The sequence below is a fragment of the Onychostruthus taczanowskii genome, unplaced genomic scaffold, assembly GCF_017590055.1.
Source record: "Onychostruthus taczanowskii isolate IOZ18803 unplaced genomic scaffold, ASM1759005v1 scaffold17, whole genome shotgun sequence".
NCBI classification, from domain to species: Eukaryota; Metazoa; Chordata; class Aves; order Passeriformes; family Passeridae; genus Onychostruthus; species Onychostruthus taczanowskii.
The window spans coordinates 10,044,451-10,050,450 of record NW_024498906.1 but is presented as its reverse complement, the minus strand read 5'-3'; positions in this window follow the sequence as shown (position 1 = coordinate 10,050,450).

Here is a 6,000-nt window from a genome sequence, read left to right as displayed (position 1 = left end):
GGAATGGGACAAAACAAGGGCCCTGATGCTGTTTGGCTTCTTGATCACATCTGTAAAGTAGCAGCACTTTAAAATACCCTGTTTGGTATTAATCATCTCCTCTACAATCTGCTATTTGTAAAATACAAGCCACAGTAACACTAACTGTGTGCTGGCAACCTCATGAAACCAAAATACTGATCATGAGAAATGTGAGAGAAGATTGAATAATATTTCAATTTGAAAACTATTGTTCACTGTATGGACAGTAGTTAAAATTCTGATGTATCCAAACTCATTTTTATCACACTGATACTAGAAGATTGGCTTCAACAGGAGATGTGTAAACATAAAATGAATACAGCGGCCTCATTTTGCAGAAAACAAAGAGACTTATGTGTGATCCTAGCTGCCCAACACAGAAGTGCTAGTACAAACAAAGCCCCTTTGCAAGTTCAGCTTATCAAAATAACCAAGCACCTCAAAAGGAGACACCTATAAAATGGAAGACATTATGCAAAGTTAGCCCTAAATACTTTGAGAGACTAAAAATAGCACGAATATGAAAAGCCCTGCTTATTGTCAGATCCAGATTCTATGAATTTTAAACTATTGTACATCTAGTAAGAGGATATGTATGAAATTTTTAAATTGTTTAGAGGAGGTCTGTGTTTATGGATGTGAGTTTAAGAAAGAAGTATGCAAGGAAAATTTGATGAGGAGCTGGACTTTGGAATTTATAGGGTAATTAAAGATTTTGGATGAAGTTTAGGCCTGAAAAGAATGAAAACCGTATATAGAATAAAAAATAATAAAAAACGTGCATGGAAAATCTAAACGAAACCTCAGAGAACAGGATCAAGCCCTGACCTCAGAAGATTTAGCACAGAAAGATTTGGATTAAAATCAGCACTTGGCAATGCTGGGATTTTGAGTATTTAGAAAACACAGTGTCTAAAGGGCAATTATAAGATAAAAACTTGATTCTGGTCCAGCACACAGCTCATGTTGCTTGTGTCTGTGGCTGCATAAAATCTGTGCAGTGACACTAAAAAGGCTCCAGCCTTCCCATGCTTAAGGGTCCTTTGTGCCCATCCAGGAAGGTGTTTCAGCTTTGTCCCAGGGCACTGAGGGACACTGAGGATGAGCAGGACCACACAGACCTTTGCAAGGCAGTCCCAACCTTCCTGAAGGAGCAAGGAGCCAGGTCATCTTGAGCTCACAGCCTCCTGCTGCTTCTCAGGAGCAAAGATCCTATGGTTTATACAAAATAAATCCAGTAGTAAGTTTCCAGGAAAGCTTTGTGTTGGTTTCTCCCTTTCTCCTAAGATAGAAGTCTAAGATACACTTCTGTCACCTTCACTGGAGAATGGCATGAGTAGCTCTTTGCTCCTCAAGCACATAGCTGGGGTGGGACTGAATTCACTGGTTCTAATCATCTCAAAGTTTATTCAGGCCAGGTCAATTAAGTGTCCTTTGAGAGAACCAGGAATCTCAGGAGGAAACTTGTCCTGCCTGTCTTGATTAACTGCTCTAGTACAGCATAAATCAGTCTCTAGAACTACCTGTCCCTCCCATGGCCCAGAGAAGGGATCTTGAGAGCCAGTGCAGATGAGCAGCATAAGATGAAATGAATCCCACTGTACTAACAATAACATCTTTACCTTCTCCTCTTTAAATTTTGATTTTTCACTAGCAAGCATATTTCCTAATCTATTAATTATTTTCAGGGCTTTTCACTGAAGCCATTCCAGCTTATACAGGGCCATCTTGGACTGTGGAAATGTGCAGGGAACAACATCCCCCCACTGTTCACAGCAGCATTGCCACGTACACACATTGTAACACCTAATACGTGCACAATAACCTCCTTATCAATACATGATAGCCTGTGTCCTGTTGTTCATTACTTTAATTCTTTCCCAAGTTTGCACTGTAGGAGATTCTGGAATATCTTCCTGTGTGTTTTTTTCCTTCAGGATAACATGAGGTTTGCTAGTGATGATGGGCTATTTTGTCACAGCTAAAAATTAGGGAGTGAGGCAGAAGAAACATGGGGGGGAAGATAAAGAGAATGAGGAGCCAGAGGAATGCAAACCTAGAAACTTCTTTTGACTCCCATAAAGGTGAAATAAATCAGCAATGAATTAATAATGAAGGCTGGTGGTGGACAGACTGGAAGGGGGTTATCTTTCAAGTGACAGATGGAAACAGTGTGCTGTGACTTCCATAGATGCAAAGCAGCAGGACCATCATGATCAAGAGAAAATAAAATGTCACCAGCCATTATTCACAAGAAAACATTTGGCATGAGCGAGATGCGTAACTTGTCTCTTCAGGAATTCTTCAGATTAGGTTATTGGTGAAGGACATGGTCGATTTTTTTTTGCTAAAGGGATGAAAGTGTTCCATTTCCTCATGTATTCTGAGGCATGCCAGTGCATTTGCACAGGACATTGTCTGTTTAGAGGTAGGAGATGGAATTTCACTGTTCTCATCTGCCTTGCATCTTTAGGTTTTGCTCATCTAGTTCAAGAGAAAAAGAATTGAGCTCAAACAGATTTTAAACAAGGGTCAGTAAAATAATAGGTATTATATAGCAAGAACTGTTGGCTTTCAGTTCAGAACATGTCTTCTGGTCACTACTTTAAAAACACTGATTATTTTTGAGCAACACTCTTTGATTAAGTCAGTTCTTAAGTCTGTCTGAAGCAGCAGCATGGTAATTTCTAAGGTACTTTAATTTTTCTAACTGCTTTACTTCTATATAAAACCTTGTTTTCCATTCTGTCATTATCCTTGCCTGTATGGGTGACCTGTGGACCCATTCCCCAGGAATTCTGCATGGCAGGACTGACATTGCCCATGAACAAATGTGAAGTGCTTTTAGAAATTGGCACAAGTCCACATCACAGATGCCATGGCAGTGCCAAGCACCTCTGCATGCAGGTATTCATGCTAATAACAATAGTGAACACCACCACAAACCTGAAAATTGAGTTCTTTTGGAGGAAAACTTTGCAAAAAAAAGAGAAGCAATAGGAAATTGGATCAGCCTGAACAGCTAATCGTCAGGAAGAAATTAGCTACAGTGGAAGGATGAGCTTGACTTTGGGGAATTAATTTATGTTAGTTTAAGGGTTTTCCCCTGTTGTTTTCTTTGTTGGTTACAGTAGTAAGTATGCATGTATTTGCATGATTACCATTATTGTTTTTAATCCTTCCATCAGAATGGTGGTTACACCAGTCACAGATTTGTAAAAGTGGGCTCATTAGAATAAACAGATGGAAAAGAAACCAGAAGAAGTAGGATATCTGGAATGCTTTGAGACATCACATCAGTTTTCTTCCACTCCTTCTTGGGGTATCATTACACAAACAGTCTTGATGAATGGCTTCTCTGTGAGATCTAATAAGGGAACATGTGACTGACTCCTTGTTGTCTTAGAGCCTACACGGCTCCCTCCACTGAATGGGAGGCTGCCTCTATACCCTTTGGACCAGGAAGATCCTTAAATCCACAGACAAATGGTAATAATAAGAAAGCTAAAATTATTTTGTTCTAAAACCTTTGCACTTGTATTAAATAATTATGGCATCAGTAGGGACCTAATTTTGGGAGCTGCTCCTGCCTGGGGATGGGACAGGCCTGGGATTTCACCCTCCCTTGGGGGTCCCCATGATCCTTGCCCCCACCCCCAGGGAACTCCAGGCTGGCTGCATCAGGGTAGTCAGACCCTTGCTCTGTTCCTGTGCTGCGGCTCTGGGTGTGCTCAGAATGTGAATGTTTGCATTCACTCATTGCTTCTACTAATAGGCCTAATCTTGTAGGTTTTACATTTAATGATCAGTCCTACTTTGAACACAATCTGATTGATAAAATATTCAATTTTTGCTTATTAGCTGTAGGTGAATGTCAGACTGTGTATGCTGGTTAAAACTCTTGGCTGTTATCATTTACCTCTCCAGTTAACATTCACTGCTAATCAAGATACATTTCAGTCATGGCTGATGCCACTGTGGAGTGCAGGGACAGAGCAGACAACCTGCTGAGACACCTTGCAGCAGTTTTTCCCTAGTGGAAAGCCTGGTATGCAGCCTATGCTCATTTAATTGTGCAGTATTTCAAAAGCACTGGCATGCTTTCACAATTTCTGCACTGATTGCATGAGGGAAATTTGAAACTGTGTAAAATATATGTTTAGCAACATATTTAAATCTGCCTGTCTTCTGCAACCTCAGTATTCAGCAAGCACGAAGGCACTAAGCAGGAGAACAGCATGGCTTGGTTGCCATGAGGGAGGTGTCAATCCATGTTCGCCCCTCCTTTGAGGCATTCTCCACCAGGGATGAAGTGCAAGCAGCAGATTCACTGGGGGCCTGAAAGCTCCAAGGCTCAGAGCATGCTCAGGTTATGTCAGGACAGGGGTGGAAAAGGGTGGGAGGAGGATGAACACCCAGGGATCACTGACAGGGACCTGGCACAGTGGGATTTTGCATTCAGACCAGGAATTTAGAAGAATTCCTGGCTTCAATCACATCCCTGCACCTGAAGCAGGTGCTAATATAGTCTGCAGGTAACAGAGGAATCCATTCTGATGCTTTGACTGAAGGTGATGTTAATATCCATTTACTTGCCAGGAAGTTTCAGAGATGTGAACCATCTTGTCCTGAAGAAGAGATTTTCCCTCTGAACACGTTGAAGAAAAACTGTAGCACATAAACAACAAAAAACTGGGTTTTTATAATGCACTACTATTTAAGGAGTAGAAACTGAGAGTATGTGTAATTTAAAAAGCTGCACAGTGGTTTTACCAGCCACTGACCAGTCAGTGATGAATTATGTGCCTAAATTTTACCTCTTACACTTTGTAAATGTGGAGATCTTTGGCTGTGACTCCTACTCCATCAACTTTCCACTAAATCCTCAAAATTTAGTCCCTGGCTGTTGGTACATTTTCTACCAGACAGCATAGCTATTGTGCCATTTCATTGCCACAGTGTCAGAGAGCCTAAGAAAGTTTATTAAAACAATGTATTTTATCTCAGACAAGCTCTAGTCTGAGGTGAGGAAATGTGTAGGCTCTCAGCTGCTGTGTTTTCACAGAAAGTTTGCTCCGCTTTTAACATCATGCATTCAAAGGATAATATGCCAAAATCCAGGCAGAACACACTTTATCTGTTTAATTAGTTAGAACTACAGGGGATGAGAGAAGTAATGGAACCATAAAAACCAGGAACTGAATCCTAATGTGATTAGATGTGAGGGTTCCAGACCAAAAAAAAAAAACAAAAAAAAAAAAAAAAAAAAAAAAAAAAAACAAAAAAAACCCAAAAAAACCAAAAAAACTTTATGCCATTAGAGAGGCATAAAGTTTATTATTATTTTATTAGAGTTTTTTATTATTTTATTAGAGTTTAATTATTACTTTATTAGAGTTCTGTACACCATTCTGCTCATACCTGTTGAAGACAGACACTTTTGGACTGGGATCTGCATATAAAATTGTTATTAGGATCAGCAAAGGTGTATCCCAATATTTGAGGATCCTAAAGTGCTTGACAAGCATCACAACATTGCAAACAGAAAAGCAAAGAGGGGAATACAGAACCTGTTTAAATGTACCATGGTGTGCTAGCTTTTGTACTGGCTGGGGTTACCATCACATATGGTGTAAACACTTCAGAAGCAGAAGCTACTGAGATGAAAAAAAGAACCTTTGAACCAGACTTATTGCAGGAGAGAGGAGGGAAAAAACACCAACCTGGCTTTGGGAGAAGTTTGGCCTGCTCTAGACAGTGCTGGATTTATTCACTAGCAGGATTATATAATGTGTCCATGAACATACAGAAACAGACTTAATGACACTGATGTTTGCTCTATTGTGTCTTAACAGGAGCCTTTTGAGGGCTTTGTGCCCTCCAACACTTCCATGGACCTTCATGGGACGTGCACCACATTCCCTCAAATGCAGGCAACACAGCCTTCTGTTTCAAACACACCATTTATAAAGTAAATTA